Source organism: Hyperolius riggenbachi, chromosome 6, assembly GCF_040937935.1.
Source record: "Hyperolius riggenbachi isolate aHypRig1 chromosome 6, aHypRig1.pri, whole genome shotgun sequence".
NCBI lineage: Eukaryota > Metazoa > Chordata > Amphibia > Anura > Hyperoliidae > Hyperolius > Hyperolius riggenbachi.
Window position 1 is genome coordinate 74,210,893 of NC_090651.1, and position 21,782 is coordinate 74,232,674.

The 21,782-nt window shown below is 46.0% G+C and overlaps 1 protein-coding gene across 3 annotated transcripts in view; it reads left to right on the forward strand.

Annotated features, from left to right (window-relative positions):
• Positions 1 to 1,435: 1,435 nt before the first annotated feature.
• Positions 1,436 to 21,782, forward strand: part of PTCH2 (patched 2) — a 91,836-nt gene continuing 71,489 nt past the window's right edge. For 2 of the 3 annotated variants that reach the window (XM_068239517.1, XM_068239521.1), the window contains exons 1-2: positions 1,436 to 1,626; positions 14,955 to 15,041. The gene's annotated coding sequence lies outside the window, so the exon portion shown is untranslated. The remainder of the gene's footprint in view (positions 1,627 to 14,954; positions 15,042 to 21,782) is intronic. The other variant, XM_068239518.1, reaches the window with a different exon arrangement.

Sequence of the window (21,782 nt, forward strand, 5' to 3'; positions counted from 1 at the left end):
CCAAACTCGCACAGGTGCAGTACTCCTACGGGAGCACACTCGCACAGGTGCAGCACTCCTACGGGAGCACACTCGCACAGGTGCAGCACTCCTACAGTAGCACACTTGCACAGGTGCAGTACTCCTACGGGAGCACACTCGCACAGGTGCAGCACTCCTACGGGAGCACACTCGCACAGGTGCAGCACTCCTACAGTAGCACACTTGCACAGGTGCAGTACTCCTACGGTAACACACTCGCACAGGTGCAGCACTCCTACGGGACCAAACTCGCACAGGTGCAGTACTCCTACGGGAGTATACTCGCACAGGTGCAGCACTCCTACGGTAGCACACTTGCACAGGTGCAGTACTCCTACGGGAGCACACTCGCACAGGTGCAGCACTCCTACGGGAGCACACTCGCACAGGTGCAGTACTCCTACGGGAGCATACTCGCACAGGTGCAGCACTCCTACGGTAGCACACTTGCACAGGTGCAGTACTCCTACGGGAGCACACTCGCACAGGTGCAGCACTCCTACGGGAGCACACTCGCACAGGTGCAGTACTCCTTCGGGAGCACACTCGCACAGGTGCAGCACTCCTACGGGAGCACACTCGCACAGGTGCAGCACTCCTACGGGACCAAACTCGCACAGGTGCAGTACTCCTACGGTAGCACACTCGCACAGGTGCAGCACTCCTACAGTAGCACACTCGCACAGGTGCAGTACTCCTACGGCAGCACACTCGCACAGGTGCAGCACTCCTACGGGAGCACACTCGCACAGGTGCAGTACTCCTAGGGGAGCACACTCGCACAGGTGCAGCACTCTTACGGGACCAAACTCGCACAGGTGCAGTACTCCTACGGTAGCACACTCGCACAGGTGCAGCACTCCTACGGTAGCACACTCGCACAGGTGCAGTACTCCTAGGGGAGCACACTCGCACAGGTGCAGTACTCCTACGGGAGCACACTCGCACAGGTGCAGTACTCCTACGGGAGCACACTCGCACAGGTGCAGTACTCCTACGGGAGCACACTCGCACAGGTGCAGTACTCCTACGGGAGCACACTCGCACAGGTGCAGTACTCCTACGGGAACATACTCGCACAGGTGCAGTACTCCTACGGGAACATACTCGCACAGGTGCAGTACTCCTACGGGAGCACACTCGCACAGGTGCAGTAGATGCCGCCTGGCGAGGTCATCATCTCCATCTGCAACGGAGGGGATCCCTGGACGCCGGAGTAGTGGCAATGGACAGATAGGCTGGAGGAAGCCCCAGGTAAGTAGATCCTTTCTTTTTTTTTTTTTTTCTTTTTTTTTTTTGCTCGGATGTGCCACTTAAAGGTAATGTAAATAATTTCTAGAGCGTTCCGTTGCCTGTGTAACATTGATTGGACTCACAGTACAACTGCATTTTGTAATTTAAAGTGTACCTGAAGAAAAATATAAACCAAAAATTGGATACTAACCTCAGCAGTAGGAAGTCTCTGGATAGTCGCGATGCTTCCTGGATCCTTCTGCGGCCCACCCTTGCAGCGCTGGCGCTCTCAAAAGAGCTTGTTGAATAAGTTTCTTGTGTCCACAGTCGTGCCATGTACGGGTATCTCTGGACTGTGCATGTGCAAGAAAGGTCAGTGTATAACAAAGCCACTTGCATACACCCTTTTTTCCTCCATTATTTTATTATTATTGATTTATAAAGCACCAACATATTCCATTGCACTGGGGTACATAATACAGACAAATGGAATACACCAATATGCAAAATACAAAATTGGTGACAAAATACAGAATTGATAATGACAGTGACACAGGTAACATGATGAATAAAATGTATAATGAATTCCAAGACACAAAAGGGAGAGAGAGCCCTGCCCCTGTGAGCTTACACATGCATGAGCGCTTCATTTTATTAAAAGTACTTCTGGGCCGCAGCTTGCTTTTCAATGTGAGGAAGCTTACGGAGGCGGGGAGCGACGGGACAGAGGCGGGAGCCATGCAATGGGGGAGGCTCACAGTGATTGCCAAGTTGCAGGTAAACAGAAGGCTAGCCAGTAGCCACAAGCAGATTGTCGGTAGCCCGGCACTGTTTTTCAAGGGGCACAGCAGAGCCCAGGGAGGACTGACGGCGGCCCCAGAAGGACACAGAGGCATGTCATTGTGCACAGAACATGCCTCTGTGTCCTATTAAGATTTAGAAAATCCGCCTCAGGTTCTCTTTAAAACAAATAAAGATGGCAGCCTCCATAGCCCTCTCACTTCAGGTGTCCTTTAAGACATTCCCTGACATTTACTACTATTGCCATAACCCCCAACTTAAAAATACTGTTCCTAATTGCATGTCCTATCAATCCTCCCTGACTATTCCAAATACCCACAATTCTTACTTGATATGAGCCTTTAGGTCATCATGTTTACTGCTGGCAGATGTGAAGGGGGAAAAAAACAGCACCAACTGCCCTGCTCTTAACTTACCTATAAAACGCACCCACTAACAATGTGATGGCTAAACAGTAGATAGATAGATAGATAGATAGATAGATAGATAGATAGATAGATAGATAGATAGATAATAGATAGATAGATAGATAGATAAATGCATTGAGGGAGATACGGCTTGCTTTGCAGCTGGCAAAAGCTGGTTTCTCCCGCAGTGCAATGTGGTTCACAGACAGGAAACTGGCAATGACAACACACTGTGGGAGGGGAGAAAAGGTAAAGATTTCTCATGAGAAAGGGGGTCTTGGCTTTTTGAAGTTCCTCTATAAAGTGCAACTAATCCTTTTTAATCAAGTTGTGAGCAGATGCAGGGGAAAAAGCACAGGAAATGGAAGGTAAGATCTTCCAATACAAGAAAATCTGCTATTTGAGGCCTCTTTCACAGTAGGACGTTGCAGTTTGATGTGACGTTAAAGTCGCAACACAAATTACAACGCAACGCCCCCTAAAAAGTCGCAACGCAACTTAATGCCCTGTTATTGTCGCATACAGTAGAGCATACAGGCAATGAAAAGTATGCTTCCAAGTCATTACTGAGCATGTGCAAACAGTCTAACGCAGCTAATAAGGTGTATAACGCACAGCATGCAGCACTTTCTAATAACGGTACACACAAACGCAACATGTGCACTGTGAATGTCGCACAGACTTAGTATTACTGTGCGTTAGTCTGCCTTGAAACATTTTCTAACGTGCGACTTTAACTTTGCACTGTGAAAGAGGCCTGAACAGCAACACTATTGTGCTGGCCTTACATGAAAACGAATCTAAAATTGCCCAACTTGTCCCCATTCTCTCCAGATGTAGCGGGAAAAAAAAAATGTTGAATTAGATTTAAACTGTAGTGACGATACTGGCGGCTGTGGGATGGGGAGACCGTGCTTGCTGTTGGGTCAGTGTGGGAGCACCACACTCATGCTATTAAATCCCATATCTAATTATCTCCGCAGGATGTACCAGTGGAACACATAGCAGAACCCTGCACTACCAGCCTCAGCCAACAGAGGGCGTTAAGAGAATTTCCAAAATGAACAAAAACTGTACATACGAGCCCATTGTCAAGTCGTGGTAAATAAATCTTTAAAGAACTACGGTAGGGAGATAGAAGGAAAAAGGAGTTGAACTTACCTGGGGCTTCTAATGGTCCCCCCGCAGATGTCCTGTGCCCACGCAGCCACTCACCAATGCTCCTGTCCCTGCCTCCAGTTCACTTCCGGAATTTGCGACTTTAACGTCGGAAAACCACTGCGGCCGCGCCCTCACTCCCGCTGATATCACCTGGGGAGTGTATTGCGCAGGCCCAGTACGGTCTGCGATTGCACAGTACACTCCTGGTGACATCAGCGGGAGCGAGGACACAGCCACGCAGGTGCAGTGCTTTTCCGACTTTAAAGTCGCAAATTCCTGAAGTGAACCAACAGCGGGGGCAGGAGCATCAGTGAGTGGCTGCGCAGGCACAGGATGTCTGCGGGGGACCATTAGAAGCCTCGGGTAAGTTCAAAATTTTTTCCCCCTACTCCCCTACAGTACTCCTTTAATGCTAATTTAAATTTGTAAACAGGACAAAAAAATCAGCAACTGGACAATACCTACTGTTTACAAGCAGAAATATTTATTCACAGAGCCAGGTTGTACATGGCCACAGCTGACGCTTCTGACGTCCATTTTGCCAATGTCCTCAATGGACCTATATGATTGGACACCCAAGGGTTATCCTATTTATCATAATAACTAGATGTACATGTGCCATCCTTTCACCATTTCTGCCTTGTGTGTAGGCTTGAAGTAAACCCCACCCAATGGACCACCATGCATTTGTGTGCCAGAGGGTCCCCGCTTCTCCTCACCTGGCCAGCATGGTTTCATCCCCGATTTGTATGCAGTATTATGTATGCAGTATTATGTTTGTCCCATGCTGTTACACACACACGCACACACAGAGACAGCCCTTCTCTTTCAGTAGATTCAGTCTGTGCATACCTGCTTGAATTCTGAACTGCACGATGATGCAATCAAACCAGAGGCAACTCTTCACACAGAGCCTGAGGCTCCTTTAACACTTTGGGCTTGATTCACTAAACAGTGATAACTCATAGCACGGCCCGCTAGCATTTTCGAGTTTTTGCGTGCAATCGTGAATTTTTGCGTGCAATTGCGAATTTACAAATTCGTAAATTTGTGATTGCATGCATAAATTTGCGATTGCACGCGAAAACGTGCACAAAAACGCTGACGCGGCTGTGCTTTAAGTTATCACGGTTTAGTGAATCAAGCCCTATGTCTGTTGTATCACGATGGACCATATTATCGCCCCACAATGCGATACAATGATTCGTATAGGGCTATCACATTGTATGCAGTGTGTTCCGCCAGGGTGATGCACAGCATGCAGTACGTTTACAGTGGCGACTTTGGCCCCTTTGCGATCTTATGACAATGCTATGTGCACAGTGTGAAAGGAGCCTTAAGGTGGCCATACACTCGTTAGATTAGCAGCAGATAGATCATCAGATAGATTTATGATCTATCTAATGTGTTTAGGAACATTTTTTACTAGGAACAGATTTCCAATAGATTTCAGTATGAAATCTATTGAAAATCGATCATTTTTTTTGCCATCAGATTTCCATTGGGTCCAATGCAAAATGATAAGCAATCTCAACACATCAACATAGATTTTCCAGCATGTCAGATCGATTGAAATCGATCGAAATCGGTTTGCGATCGATTTCGATCGATCGGTCGCTAATCGACTCAGTGTATGGGCCCCTTTAAACTAACACCTCAACACATGGTCATGTGATTAAAATTGTAAAATGGGTTTTTAACTACTAAGGATCCATATCGCACAGAAAAAAACAACAATTTGAGCACTGTGATTACCAGGGCTGTGGAGTAGGAGCAATTTTTGGGTACCTGGAGTCAGTTGGTGGTTTCATAAATTGAGGAGTTGTAGTCGGATGATTTGTGTGCCAACTTCACAGCCTTGTTAAGTATTAACCGCCTTAGCGGTATGGACGAGCTCAGCTCGTCCATTACTGCCACGGTGGATTGCTCAGCCCCTGGTGGGTCTTTTTTGACAATTTTTTTTTTTTTAAACACGCAGCTAGCACTTTGCTAGCTGTGTGTTACTCTCGATCACCGAGGGCCCCCCCAGACCCATTGCACCGCCTGGCCAATCACCGCCAGGCTGCACTAAGGGGTGGATTGGGACTCCCCCTGACGTCATGACGTGGATGACATAATTCTGATGGTTGCCATGGCGACGAGGGAAGCCCTAACAGGAAATCACGTGAAATCGATTCTTAATCAGTTTGCAGTAAAGGCAGCCATACGATCCCTCTCTGATCAGATTCGATCAGAGAGGGATCTATCTGTTGGTCGATCTGATGGCAAATCGACCAGTCTATGGCCACCTTAAGACTAAGTACAGTATTAGACTAAGGAGCTTGAGTCGAGGAGTCGGCGTCAGTGATTTCATTAACTGGAGAGTTGGATGATTTTTGTACCAACTTCACTGCCCTGGTGATTACTGATGATAGCTGTTAGGTGTAAATCATGCAACCATGTTCATTTCCAATAAACATAGTTAAGTGCTAATTGGCCTAAACTTTGATAGCCTCTGATTGGACGTCATGCTCTTCCATCTCATACTCCATTAATTCTTAATTCACACAGGAGCTTGTTCCCACTCTCCCTATCCCCTGTGATATGCACACAGTCTGTACTCAGGAAACTTGCTATAAGCAGTTCCTGAATGACTGCACCTTGCCATCTCTAGCCCTTCAGCTACTTATTAATTGGGATGCCAAATGACCAGAGGGCAGAAGATCAGAATGTACAATTATTCGGCTGCCGCTTGTTAATTGCGGATTTGTATCGGCATGCTTGCCGAGTGGCAACCCTGGGGGAAGGGAAGACACAGGTACTGTACACAGAGTTAAGAGGTGGTGTTGCTTAAGGAAAAACAATAGAGGCAGATCTGAAAACACAAATAGGCCCTGAACATAATGTGGCTCTTGACCCCCACTTACATTTGCCCAACTTCCACCCCCCCCCCAACCTTACTTCCCCTAACCTTCACTTACCTCTGATCCATCCCTCCCCCCCCCCCCCCCCCTGAACCATTCCCCCAACCTCCACCACCACCCCTGTAACATTACTTCCCCTAACCTTCACTTACCTCTGATCTATCCCTCCACCACCACCCCCAACCTTACTTCCCCTAACCTTCACTTACCTCTAATCTATCTCTCCCCCCCCCCCCCACCAACATTACTTCTCCTAACCTTCACTTACCTTCCCTTTTCTCAACTATTCCTCCAGCCTCTTACTATCTCTTATGATCGTTACATATCAACCTTTTCTTAAACCCTCCATCAAACCATGTCCTTTCTTCTGAAAATGTGGCGGCAGCTTTCATTCCTTGACGTTAAATTAGTGTATAGGAACCCTGAATGTTAAATACAACATTAAGTCTGTTTGGATACTTCTTTGTCAACTTTGCACTTCTTGACTTTGTAGTATTTTTAAGCTCAGCCATATTGGATTGTGACTGTTAGTGGACTTACTTTTTGCATCGTGACAAATATCCCTGCCCATGCTGCACAGAAAAACTCCTCTAAAACAGGATACTGTGACCTTTATGCTTAACTGTAGGTATGGTTTTCTCTGGATAGTGACCTGGATTGGCTACGTACCCTTTATTGCTGAGGCCAGATGGTTCTCTTTTGGTCTCGTAGAAAAAGGACAACAGCGCTCACCACTCTGTTGCAATTATCCAGGAACAAGAGAAGGGTTCATCCACACACAGGGATGGTTCTTTCATGAAGCGGCTCCCCTCCCCAAATGTCTCCCTCCTCGCACTCCCCCTCCCTAGATGTGCAGCGCCACTTCACTCACCTACTCTCAACATTCCAGTGATTAGATCTTTATCCGCCCCTACAGCAACTTGTATCAATGGCTACAGCGGTGCCTCATGTGACCTGTTACGTGCTGCCAGATCACATGAGGCGCCGCTGTAGTCAGAGAGAAAGCAGGACTTCATCTGTAGCTGGTGATCCCATCGGTAATCTGCTGAGAGTGGGTGAGTTATGTGGAGCAGATTTTTTCCTCCAACGTGTGGTTCTGTTTAGGTTTCATTTAACCACCATACCATTTTTCCGTTCATCTCAGAGTCTGCAAAGTTAATTTCAGCAAAGTAGATTTTTTTTTTCTTGCAGCCCTCCCAGGCAAGGCCTTATTTATGGAGCACTTGTGTTACTGTGTCACATGCTGACTATGACCACTATGAGACTGTTAGGGTGAGGGCATGGGAGGCCTACATGCTGCCCCCTGTTGAGATGCAAAGTATTTTGCGTGGGCCAACTCCTGCTGAGCACAGTAGTGGAGTTAGTTTAAGACCCTGCACATTCTGGCAAGCTGATGCAATATGAATTTACTATGCCCATTTAAATTTGTCAGTACACATTTTGGCAGCCAGTAAACAAGTAAGGTCATTCCTAGTTTGAGCCACACCTTATTTTCTTTTGAATATGTCACATGCAGACTATGACCACTGTGATTTCCTGTAACAGCCTCTGAGTTACCATAGACCTCTTGTTAGCATCTCAGACCAGATTCCTTCACTCCCCACTCTTCCACCTAGTTCCTGATCTGGGATTGGCCCTAGTAGTAACAATTCTTAAAATTGAATCTTTTTTTTCCCCTTTGTATTTTTGTCTTACTTGTGCTTGTCCATAACTTTATTCCTGAGATGTTTTGACAGTGCCTTGCCACCTTTAGATGATTGATTGTTTTCACTTGCCCTACCAAGCACTGGAATGCTCTTGAAATAGCTGTTTTATGCAGAACTTATCAAAATGATTACAGTTGATTATACATGGAAGATTTGTTTGTTGGATAATGTTGAAGCAAGGTGATTACATAAACCTCATTGCGTTTAGGAGGGCAATGATCCTTTATCCATCTCAGTAAGGCCCAGTGCACACCGAGCGGTTTTTGGAGCGATCCGCCGGCCGCATCCGCCTCTAAAAACGCTTGTCTAATGTATTGCAATGGGATGGTGCACACCGGCGGTTTTTGCCAAGCCGCAAACGCGCCTCCTGCTGCGCGTTTGCGGTTTTCGGAAGCGTTTCGTCCTCAATGTAAAGTATAGGAAAAACGCAAACCGCTCTGAAAAACGCTAGTTCAGAGCGGTTTGCCAGGCATTTTTGTTACAGTAGCTGTTCAGTAACAGCTTTTACTGTAACAATATGTGTAATCTGCTACACAAAAACGCACGCAAAACCGCTAGGTATGTTTAGAAAACTTCTCTAAACATACCTAGAATCGCTCTGAAATCAGCTCCCAAAACCGCTAGCATATTGCGGATCTGCTAGCGGTTTTGGTGTGCACTGGGCCTTTTTCTGTGTTTTTTTATTTTTCCCTCCGAATTGTTGCTATTCTATCTTTAACTTGGCTGTTCCAGCTTGTACTGAGTAAATACAGCTTGGAAACACTTGCGTGTCTTCATTTCAGGCTGCAGAGCAACAAAATGTGAATATTTAGAATGGGTTGATTCTTTCCTATACTCACCCTACATGCATATAGCTGATCACAGTGACAGCACAGCTTTTTCTAGTGCAGGACAGATAGCGGATCGCAGCCACAGAGATTTGTTTTCTGTCGTGCAGGGCGGGTAGACGAGTGCAGCTACAGACATGTCTGCTATGTGGGTGGCTGGGAAACACACTTGGGTCAGCAGAGTTTAACCACTAATGTTGGCCCCGTCCCCTCAAATAAACCGAGGAAGACTTTGCTGGGCTCTTTACAGGCAGCCCTAAAATAAAAGCATATGTTTCAGGCGCAGCATTGCGGAATTGCTTTCATGTGTGATGTTGGCGTTGGCCACGCACAGAAGCATCACTCAGGTCAGAATGACACAAATCAGACATCGGTCCAAGAACTCTCAGCCCTGCGTGCAATGCCACCATGGAGAGGAGACAGACGCCAAGACTGTACAAAATCTGATGTCACCTGGTTTGTAATAATTATTAAAGACCTTTATTTTTTACACACACCGCATTCCAGCACACATCCAGTTTTCAGGGGAAAAAGTAGGTCAGGCTGCGTGAGTGAAAGACCTCTTCATTCAGAACCAACAGAAAACATTTGTGAAGGAGCGGATTTTGCAAGTATGTTATGACATCGGATGCCTGATAAATTGAAGGAAATATCCACCGTCTTTATCGCTGATATTTCCCCGCGGGACAGCAGGAACTTGCCGAGCGAGATGGTGGAGCAAGTGTGGAAATCCACAGCACTTTTATGAATGAGGAAGTCATCAGAATTTGTTCATGTTATAGAAACGCAACAGTAAAATTCTCATGTAATTAGTTTGATATAAATTGCAACATATGCTGTATTTCATTTAAAAAGTGAAAAGTAACAGTAAAGAACACATAAAAAATGTACCTCTATAATAGCCTTTCTCAACCTTTTTAACCTGGAGGAACCCTGCAAATACTTTTTGTACCTCAATGAACGCCTGAAAATGTTTTTTGGATCTTAAGAAACCCCTGCATGTCATTTGCAGGAGGCATGGACTTTTAAAAGTAGCTGTGGCTGTTTTTTTCATGACCCCTTATTATAGTGCCCCTCATTATACTGTTTCCGTGGAGAACATACAAACTCTGTACACATGTTGCGTATGGTATTACATTAATGTGCTAAATTATCAGAATACTGAAGGTATCCTATGTACTATGAAGTATATATGAAGATGACATTCTTGCTCCGAGGTCATTGGCAGGTTACATAATGATAGATGCTGCTGCAGCCATGGAAACCAAGACGCTTAGTAGAAAGATGTATTGTGCGTGTCCATCACTGGATCCTAGAGAAGGAGGTCACTCCTACTGCTCCGCTCAGCACTCTGCACAACTGGGGGAGGGGGGCAGGGCTGTGGAGTCGGAGTTGGGGCAATTTTGGGAACCCGGAGTTGGGAGTCGGAGTCGTTGATTTCATAAACTGAGGAGTCGGAGTCAGGAGTCGGGTGATTTTTGTACAAATTCCACAGCCCTGTTAAGTATTAGACTAAGGAGTCGGAGCCATTTTGGGTACTCTGAGTCGGAGTTGGAGTCAGAGTCGTGGTTTCATAAACTAAGGGGTTGGAGTCGGAAGATTTTTGTACCGACTCCACAGCCTTGGAGGGGCGCTAATACTTGTGGCTCCTTTGGCCACTTATACTGGGGAGGAGGGGACTACTTCTAGCTAACTATAGTGGCAGTGGGGGTCACGTCTGGCTACCTATACTGGGGAGGAGGGAGGGCTACATCTGGGGGCCCGTAACTCACTGTCATTATGTGATGATAGACACTGGTGCCACTACAGAGACCAGGACCTAGGTTAAAGATGTGCTGTGTGCGTTGCTGAATTCTGGAGAGGTGATTTGCTTCTCCCCTGAGCTGCACACTCTGCATGGACCCACAGCGCCCTTCTCTGCCACTTCTTCCTGAGCAGTGACTCGTCTCACCTGCACCTAAAAATGGGCCTAATTTAGAAGCACAGTGCCTAATTGCGTTTTTAAAGGACAACTGAAGTGAGAGGGATATGGAGGCTGCCATATTTATTTCCATGTAAGCAATGCCAGTTGCCAGGCCCTTCTGCTGAACCTCTGCCTCTAATACTATTAGCCATAGCCCCTGAACAAGCATGCAGCAGGTCAGGTGTTTCTGACATTGTCAGATCTGACAAGACTAGCTGCATGCTTGTTTCTGGTGTTATTTAGATACTAGTGCAGAGAAATAGACGAGCAGGGCTGCCAGGCAACTGGTATTGATTAAAAGGAAATAAATATGGCAGCCTCCGTATACCTCTTACTTCAGTTCCCCTTTAAAGAGGCTGAAAATACTGTCGTATTTTAACCTCCTTAGTGGTAGTCCCGAGTCAGGCTCGGGACGTAAATCCGCAGCCCAGAGCGGTAATCCCGTGCCTGAGTGAGTTATATGCTGGAGTTGCTGCAGATCTCTCTGTGGTATTTTTGTTGTTGTTGTTTTTAGGGTCTAAAAGCTTGTGAAAAAATTGCATGGCTTTTAGACCCCAAAAATGGAAATAATCATAACACCAGGGAGGTTAAGGGAATATTAGAGTATAATGACAGAAATTAAGTGTGTAATATAAAATGTTTTAATTAGATGATATTTCCAACTGGTGCAAGGACAACAAGCTCATCCTCAACATGTCAGACTGTTGAACTGATTATGGACTTCAGGAAACGCCCTTCTACCCTATACCCAGTCCTCAGTAATGAGACTGAGGTCTCCTGGGTACCATGCATTTGTTTCCTTGGCATAACCATAACGGCCTAAGATGGGGGTAGAGCATCACCAAACTTCAGAAAAAGGCACAGCTGAGGTTACTCTTCCTGCGCCAGCTGAAGAAATGCAGTTTGCCACGAAAGCTGTACCAGCTTTTACACCGCTACCATCAAATCCTAACTCTGCTCCTCTGTCATTGTCTGGTATGCAGGAGCAACTGCTAGCAACAAACACAAACTTCAAAGGGTGATTAGCACAGCGGAAAAGATCGTTGGATCGCCCCTACCTCCATTAGACCTCCTCCACACTTCTAGAATGAAGACGAAGGCCACCAGGATCTTGCACGACCCCTCGCACCCAGGCAGTTGCTCCTCCCATCGGACCACAGTTACAACACTACCAAGCACAGGAGTACTTTCTTCCCCCTAAGCAGTCCTCTTGCTGAACTCCAGTCCCCCCTGCCACTCAAGCCCCTTGGACAGCATAATTCCCTAGTTGACTACTTCTAACTTCCAAGCACTCCTCTGCACTATTGCTTCTTACCCTAGTGGTTTTAGAGTACCTAATGCTAGTCCCTATGTGGTGCCCAACCTTTTTTTTGCCAGAGGGCCACACTACATATTAAGATAAATTTTGCGGTCCGGAACACATACATACAAAATTTAAATATAACTCTTCACATTTTTCTAGCAACAGTTAACATGGTGTTGGAAAAGGAAAGAAAACGGCAAACAAACAATTGTTGTACTCATCATTTGATGCCCATTTTCTGGGATATCTGGGTGCGTGTGTAGAGGCTTTCTTGGTGATCCCCCCCCGCCCAGCACAAATCTGTGTGAGCTGAGGGTAGTTGAGGCCTACTATTCAGCAGAAGCCGTGGTCTCAATTAGTTGCTGCGGCCTAGCCACGGGTGAAGGTCAGCATGAAGCAAAGTTTTTTTTCAGCTTCACAGGCTGGTAGGGTGTGATGTCACACTGTCCCCTGAGTTGAGAGGCCGGAACAGTGGCAATTCATCTGGGAGAGGAGAGCCAAAGCAAAAATTTGTGCTGAAGAGTGGGATCGGGGATTGCGTCATAGGTTTCTCGCGTTCTTTGCAGTAGTGCTGTGATAGTTAGAGACTCTTGCCCATTGGTTGCTGCAGGAACCTTCCTCCAATAAGAATACGGCTGATTCCTATTGTAGGGTGGTTCCTGCAGCAACCAATGGATAAGGGTCTCTAACTATCACAGCACTACTGAGGAGAATGCGACTACGCTGTGTAAACCTCTGACATAGTATGACACAATCCCCGATCCTCCTCCTCAGGATACTTCCGCGGGCCACAAAAGTTTGCTTCGCGGGCCGCAAATGGCCCGCGGGCCTTAGGTTGGGCACAGCTGCTCTAAATGTATGCTTCTCATGCTTGTATCAATGTTTATCTGGAGCAGCACGGTGGCACACTGGTTAGCACTCTTGCCTTGTAGCACTGGGTCCCTGGTTCGTGTTCCAGCCAGTGCACTATCTGCACAGAGTTTGTATGTTCTCCCAGTGTCTGTGTGGATTTCCAGCAGGTACTCCGGTTTCCTCTCACATTCCAAAAACATACAATTAAGTTAATTGGCTTCCCCTAAATTGGCCCTAGAAAACAATATATACGTTACATGATACATACATAGACATATGACTATGGTGGGGATTAGATTGTAAGCCCCACTGAGGGATAGTTAAGTGACAAGACAATCTACTTTGTACAGCATTGCGGAATAAGTCGGCGCTATATAAATACTAAATAATAATAATCTCTCAAGGCTGTCAATGCTATGTCTGTCATATACACTACTGCCATTGCCATGCAAGCACAAATAATTCCAGGTACGACAATCGGTGTATTTGGCGAATAAAGGTGATTCTGATGAGTTATGTACTTTATTATGTTTTATTATACACATAACTCTTCCCCACTGTTGCTTTCCTCACGTTCTGTGGAAAAATAGTTTTGCAGGAATGTAGTCCTTGGAGCAAAAAAGGTTTAGGTCCGCTGCTGTATAATTTATCACTTATAATGGGTACTATGTAATATCTATTGCATATCATCCAGTGTAGTGTATTTATTTATTTTATTTATAGTATTTATAAAGCGCCAACATATTACGCAGCGTTGTACATTAGTTAGGGTTACAGACAATATTTAGGGGTGATATACAGCAATAAAACAATACATGAATACATGCAAACCAGATCACGGAGCACAGTATGAGTACAAGGTAATGCTTAGTCAGTCACTGGAGGGGAGCAGGGAGATTAGGCAAGTCGAGTTCACGCAAATCCATAGGATGGGTGTACGGTAATGGAGGTGCGTGACAAGGTAGGAGACATAAGGAGGAGTGTATAATGTATATAATTTGTAAGTTGTAATTTTTAATATCTTCTACATATCATCCATGTGTAATATGTTCTGTATTATAGTAGATCAGTTATAAGGTGTACTGTACAGTATATGTATCACGTAGCATCCAGGTATAATGTGTACTGTATTATAGTATATCACTTATTAGGTTACTGTATGATATGTATCATATAGAAAGTAAGTTTTGTAATAATGATCACATATTGTTCAGGTGTAGAGTATACTGTGCAATATAAATTGCTGAGAAGGTATGCTGTATAATAACGATCACATATTCCCCAGGTGTAGGGTGTACTGTACAATATATATATTGCTTAAAAGGTATGCTGTGTAAAAACTCACATTCCCCAGGTGTAGGATATACTGTATATATTGCTTAGAAGGTATGCTGTGTAATAATAAACACATATTCTCCAGGTGTAACGTATACTGTATAATATATATTGCTGAGAAGGTCTGCTGTGTAATAACGATCACATATTCCCCAGGTGCAGAGTATACTGTATATTATATATTGCTTATAAGGTATGCTGTGTAATAACTATCACATACTCTCCAGGTGTAGAGTATACTGTATATAATATATATTGCTGAGAAGGTATGCTGTGTAATAATAATCACATATTCTCCAGGTGTAGCGTATACTGTATAATATATATTGCTTATAAGGTATGCTGTGTAATAACTATCACATACTCTCCAGGTGTAGAGTATACCGTATAATATATATTGCTGAGAAGGTATGCTGTGTAATAACTATCACATATTCCCCAGGTGTAGGGTATATACTGCTCCTGGTGCCTCTGCAGATTGATGGTCTCTCGGACGAACTGCGGCGAAGAAGGAATCTGAGCTGTGCAGGTGTGAGGGGGGTTTCTGTACATTTTGTATATATAAGTCAGTCTGTGTTTAGACTACACCTATCAATACTCCTATGTGTATGTCATGGCCTGCAAGCAGTCCTGTGTGCCAGTCTCTTTCCCTCTCCCTCCATCTCTGTGTGTATGTGTGTTGCGTAGACTGCATGTAGTGCAATATGTGATGTTGGGCTGTAGGCTATAGTGGCCATTGCTGCCCCTGAGATTACTGCATCCCCTTCTCTATAATCTGTTTTTGCCACAGTAACAATACAGGAATAACAAACATCAAAAAAACCATTATTAGCATAATTAGATGCTGCTTGCAATTGATGGCCACATAGCTCTGTATTGCATTGCGTTGTATAAAGTTAGTGAAGGCAGTATTTTATTAGATTTCTTCTGAAATATCTTATTTCAAAATAAAGATAAACATTTCAAATAAATATCTAACAGTGCAAGGTTTTAAATCATGGAAATGGGTATAAATTGTTTACCCGTCCTACCACACATCTTACAGTGTATAGCCAGCTTAAGGGCTGGTTCACACGGGTGTCTGCCCCGCGTTTCCCACCGGCGTTCGGGACTCAGCATTAAACGCTCCCATTCAAGTGAATGGGAGTGTTTGTACCAGGCTTTTACCGGCGTTTGCGCGAACGCATGTTCTGATCCGACAAGGCGACCCTGGACGCTGCATGTAGCGCCCTGGGGCGGTTAACCTCTGTGGCTAATGTCTTCCTATGGGGAAGAAAAATGCAGACTGCAACTTAAAGGGGAACTGAAGAGAGAGGTATATGGAGGCTGTCATGTTTATTTCCTTTTAATCAATACCAGTTGCCTGGCAGCCCTGCTGGTCTATTTCTCTGCAGCAGTATCTGAATAACACCAGAAACAAGCATGCAGCTAGTCTTGTCAGATCTGACTTTAAAGTCTGAACCACTAAAACACCTTATGTGCTGCATGCTTGTTCAGGGGCTATGGCTAATAGTATTAGAGGCAGAGGATCAGCAGGGCTGCCAGGCAACTGGTATTGCTTAAAAAGAAATAAACATGGCAGCCTCCATGTACCTCTCTCTTCAGTTCCCCTTTAAAGCCACGAAAAGCCCAAACGCGATGTTGCCGCAACGCCACCGAATGCGATGCCGCCTAAAGCTGGACAGATGTCCGTGTGAACCAGCTCTAAAGCACACTTGTGATTAAAAAAACAGAAATGTTTAGAGACTTGCGTCAGTAGAGGGAAGTCTGGATGGTCCAGAGGATTTTCCAATCCTCTTGCACCCCGCCGCTGCTCACTGGGACACACTTCTTCTTCGCGGACGCACTTGTGTGTCCATGTACGAGTGTGACTGCACTGTGCTATCGGGCATGCGCCTACACAGTTGCACAGGGCTGCTCGTACATGCTGGAAAAACCCATATACGGGCGCCTCCATGTTACTGCGCAGGGCATACTTTCACTTGCACCTGCGCTTGTACACGGCCCAGAGAGTGATCGCGAGAACCTATCCACCAAGGCGTGTGTGTGTAGGGGATAGGGGAAGAGGTTGGTGTGTTTGTTGTGGTTTTTAGTCAATCTCTTCCGCAGCCCTGTACAGAATATAAAACGAACAATAGTGGAGGCCATAGATAAATAAGTAGTTCAGCGCAAAGTAGAATTAGAGCATCCAGCAGAGTACAAAATACACGTAATAAAAGCAGGCACACTTGTATTTGCCTTCCCTGCTGTGCTGCTATGTATTTGTGCCTTTGCTTGTAAGCATTGAGGTTGCAGCACACACACATTTTTGAGAAAAACACGCATGCAGCTCTGCTTTTGGTCGATGTGGATGCAGCATAGCCGGCAATATTGTACTTGGCACAGCTTTTTCAGTAGGGAATTTTAGGTTTCTGTACTAAAAAGCCCTGATGGTTCTGGGCCTCACCCCCTGCAATCTAAAGAGGAACTCCAGGTCGCTTCTTACAGGTCTGCAACAGTATCTGTCTCTCTCTATTTCTTATATTAAAAACACAGGTCTTAGTAACACATATTTTCAGATAAGCCATCATTTGTCTTGGGGGCAATGTTTTACCTTCTGTGTGTCTTAAACTGGACCTGAATTCTTGCAAAGGACAGAAGGAGAACGGAGAAAGGCACCCTGTATGTATTTAGAGAGTTTAGCCTGTCTAATACCCCCTAAAGTTTTAATTTGATCCCTCAGCTGTGTCAGCTGACTGCCACAGCAAAGAGATAATTGGTAAACACAGGCTGTTAACAATATGTCTGTTTCCATGAAAGCAGGAAATAGACACACTGCAGAGTTATTGCAGGATTTTTATCAGCTGTAACAAAGAAATGTTTTACTTTAAAGGTTATTATGCTGTTGTGCATGTTTTAGAGCATAGAGGAAATTCTGAGTTCAGGTCCGCTTCAAGCTGAATACTCACCTGATGACGCAAGAAGATGGATCCCATCTACGTCTCCCGACGATAAACGTACCCCAATCCATCTTCCCGGCGGCGGGCACACGCAACAGCGTGAACGGGAAGTCAAGCGATCGCAGTACTTTGCGTGGAGTCCTTGGGGATCTTAAAGATCCAATCCGCTGTGACGATCTTTATCGGCGTGCGTTGCCAAACGTTTGTGTAATTACGCATCTGTACCCACGCTGCGAGATCGCGGAAACGATTGCTTGGCACTAAAAAAAAAAAACGCTGGCCGTTGGAAAAACATTGTAGAAATCATGTAGTGGTTACGGGCTGTTATTGTTTCTAATTTCATGTCCAAAGCAAGACATGCTGCCAGTTACCTGTACCTGCAGAGTCCACAACCAGCAAAAGGTACCACATAGCGACCTTCTGAATATACTTATAACTGGTAGCGACACACAGAGAAAGCAATACGGGTTATCACTACATACAGACCTAGTGAGGGGGGAGCCAAAGTTTCTCTCCTGTTTGTATGCAGTGATGATCCTCATTGCCTTCTCTGAGCATCACTCCCAGTGTGGGTTATAATGATGCTCAGAAGACTGCTATGTGTTTCTTTTAGCTGGTTCCAGCTCTCCATATCAGCAGACAGTCTATTTGAGGACAGTAGACTCTTTTACTATTGGTGTACATGTGCATGTATGATGGTAACAACATAGACGAGGGGACTGGTTTACTCAAAAGGGGCAAATCTTAAGTGTCTCATTGTAGGACAACTGTTGCTGGATGCGGGTTGCTAGGAGAGGAGCAGAGACCGTTCTATAGCCAGAAACTTAAAACAAGTCTGTTGTGACTTCAGTAAAACTTGAGTGTACACTTTTGATTACCAGAAAGTGTTATTACAGCATTGAAGGTAGCGATACATCATAGATCGACCAAGAGACAGATCTCTCTCTGATGGATTCTGATCGCTATCCCTCCCAATGCTAATTGACATAGTAGTGGCCGCTAGTGAAGTATCATGGTAGCGATACTTCACAGGACCGCCCGCATTTAACTGCTTGCCGACCGCCTCATGACGATTGGCGTAAAGTCCTGGGGCTTCGTTTTGCAGGAGATCGCGTGCACGCTGCGTGCGCATCTCCTGCTTGGTAGGCTGAGCTCAGCTACGCCTTCAGTCTCCCAGTTGCCGCTCGGAGGCTGTTAGACGGCGAAACCACCATCTAATTACTGTGTACAGCGCTGTGATCTACAGCAGCGCTTGACTAGTGACAGCCGTGTGACACGGCTGTCCCCTCCAGAGTCTCGGCGGTGATCGGCTGTCATAAGGTGAAGCCTATGACAGCTGATCACAGTGATTGGCTGGCTGTGGGAGGGAGGGATGGGTAAATAATTAAAAAAAAAAAAAATGTATTACAATAATAAAGAAGTAAACATACATAAAAAGAAAAAAAACACTGGTGGGGAATCAGACCCCACCAACAGAGAGCTCTCTTGGTGGGGAGAAAAGGGGGGGGGGGGGGAATCACTTGTGTTGTGCGGCCCTGCAGCTTGGCCTTAAAGCTGCAGTGGCTTATTTTACAAAAAATGGCCTGGTCTTTAGGGGGAGTAAAGCCTGTGGTCCTAAAATGAAAGGAAAACTTAAGCCAGGAATAAAAAAATCAGTCTTACTTGCCTGGGGCTTCTACCAGCCCCCTGCAGCCACCCCGTGCACTCGCAGTCACTCACGGAGCCTCCGCTCCCCGCCGCCAGCTAGTTTTGTTTTCACTGACAGGCCCTGACGGAGTAGGTCGGCTTTCTGCACCTGCGCAAGCCTGGCCAAGCGTATCCTTCTTTATGTTCCCATCTTCAAAAGCATCCTGCACAGGCGCAGGACGGTATTGCGGACGGGAACGCGTAGAAAAATATGCGTGGCCAGGCCTGTCGGGCCTGTCAGCAAAAACGAAACTAGCTGGCGGCGGGGGGACAGGAGGCTCAGTGAGTGACTGTGAGGACACAGGGCGGCTGCAGGGGGCTGGAAGAAGCCCCAGGCAAGTAAAACTGATTTTTTTATATTCCTGGCTTAAAGGAGTCATCAGGGGAAAAATTTATAAAATAAGTGCTACTTACCGGGGGCTTCCTCCAGCCTCAAGCTCCCAGCATGTCCCTCGCCGCAGCTCTCCCCGCAGCCGTTCACCGCAGCTCCGTCCCGGTCCCTGGCGATGACATCAGGGCGACCTCCAGGCCGGCCTGTACTGCGCCTGCGCGAGCGGCGCTGTCAATCACCGCCACGTGGGCCGGTGATTGGGAGTGGGAGTAGTTCTGCGCCTGCGCAGTCCGCTGCGGCCCACGTGGCGGTGATTGACAGCCCCGGTCGCACAGGCGCAGTACAGGCCGACCTGGAGGTTGCCCTGACGTCATTGCCGGGGACCGGGACGGAGCTGCGGCGAACGGCTGCGGGGAGAGCTGCGGCGAGGGACATGCTGGGAGCTTGAGGCTGGAGGAAGCCCCCGGTAAGTAGCACTTATTTTATTAATTTTCCCTGATGACTCCTTTAAGTGTTCCTTTAAAGTTACATGCTTTGCTATGGAAGCAGCTGGCGTAATTAAGGAAAGGCATGCTCCTTACATGGCAGCAAGCGATGCTTAGTAAAGCGCGCATAGCGGCTGCTCCTTCACATTAAGCTGTGCTGCTTTAGCAACGCAGCTTAAAGGATAACCGAGGTGAGAGGTATATGGAGGCTGCCATATTTATTTCCTTTAAAACAATACCAGTTGCCTGGTAGTCCTCCTGACCCTATGTCTCTAATACTTTTAGCCATAGACCCTGAACAGGCATGCAGCAGATCAGGTACTCTGACTCAGCTGACTCAGGTTTTACTGGATTATCCATATGCTTGTTCCAGGGGTTTTGACTCAGACACTACTTCCTTATTATGCCAGAAGATGAACAGGGCTGCCAGGCAACTGGCATTGTTTACAAGGAAATAAATATGGCAGCCTCCATATCCCTCTCACCTCGGATTCCCTTTAATGAATCAAGCCCATTGGGAGTATTATATCCTCTTATCTCTGTATACCGTGAATTATGCTCCAAAGGGGTATTATCATTTTAAATGAATTATAAGAAAATTAAATAGAGTAGGGATGAAACTAAAGGCTCTTAAAGAGAACCCGAGGTGGGTTTGAAGAATATTATCTGCATACAGAGGCTGGATCTGCCTATACAGCCCAGCCTCTGTTGCTATCCCAAACCCCCCTAAGGTCCCTCTGCAATCCCTCATAAATCACAGCCACGCTGCTGACAAACAGCTTGTCAGAGCTGGCTGTGTTTATCTCTATAGTGTCAGTCTGCTGCTCTCCCCGCCTCCTGCAGAACTCCGGTCCCCGCCTGCATCCCTTCCCTCCCTGCTGATTGGAGGGAAGGGACAAGGGCAGGGACCGGAGCTATGCAGGAGGCGGGGGAGCAGCTGAGACTGACACTACAGATGTAAACACAGCCTCACAGCACGGCTGTGATTTATGAGGGATTGCAGAGTGCAGGGGGACCAGTGGGGTTTGGGATAGCAACAGAGGCTGGGCTGTATAGGCAGATCCAGCCTCTGTATGCAGATAACATTCTTTAAACACACCTCGGGTTCTCTTTAAAGCAAAATTAAACTAAACTTTTGTTTTTCCTCCCACTTGATCTCGTCTCTGTCACATTCTACATATGGTACCTGAGTAACCTAGTTTTACTAATGCAATTACTAATGCACAGTATCCTCTAGGCTTGCAGGCTAGAACTGTAGAATGTGTAGTGTCGTTATCATGGGGGCTTCCATCTCACTTTCAGCAAATATAGAAAATAAAGCAAACTGTGAGATAGAATAAAGGAGGGGTATGACCTGATTGAGTACAAACAAACCTTATTCAAAAAATACAAAACTTTATTTGGCACTTACTAATTATTAAAACATAAAGGATAAAATTCCACCATGGTAACCCATCCCCCACATCAACCAGGCCTATTCTTCCCTGAACCCCGAAACCTCCCACTTCTAACCACTGAATACTCTTTTTTTAGGTCATGTGCACATGAACAAGTACTGTGGCTGTGCAGCCTCCAGTCGTGAAACAAGAAAATGAGACAACCAAATCCGTCCCAGTAGTTTCAAAAAATGGGATATGATGAACCAATTTCGTTGGTCTTGGAATGACCCTGAAAGAGTCGCCAGAGGGAATTTTTTGTTAATCTGTAAGAGTTCCACTTAAATCATTGCCCACAGGCGTGCTCCTCAATATCAAAATAGATGATTTCTCCACATCACATAGGGTTCTGCATTCAGCACAGTCCATGCACACAAGCCAGCCCGGCAAGGC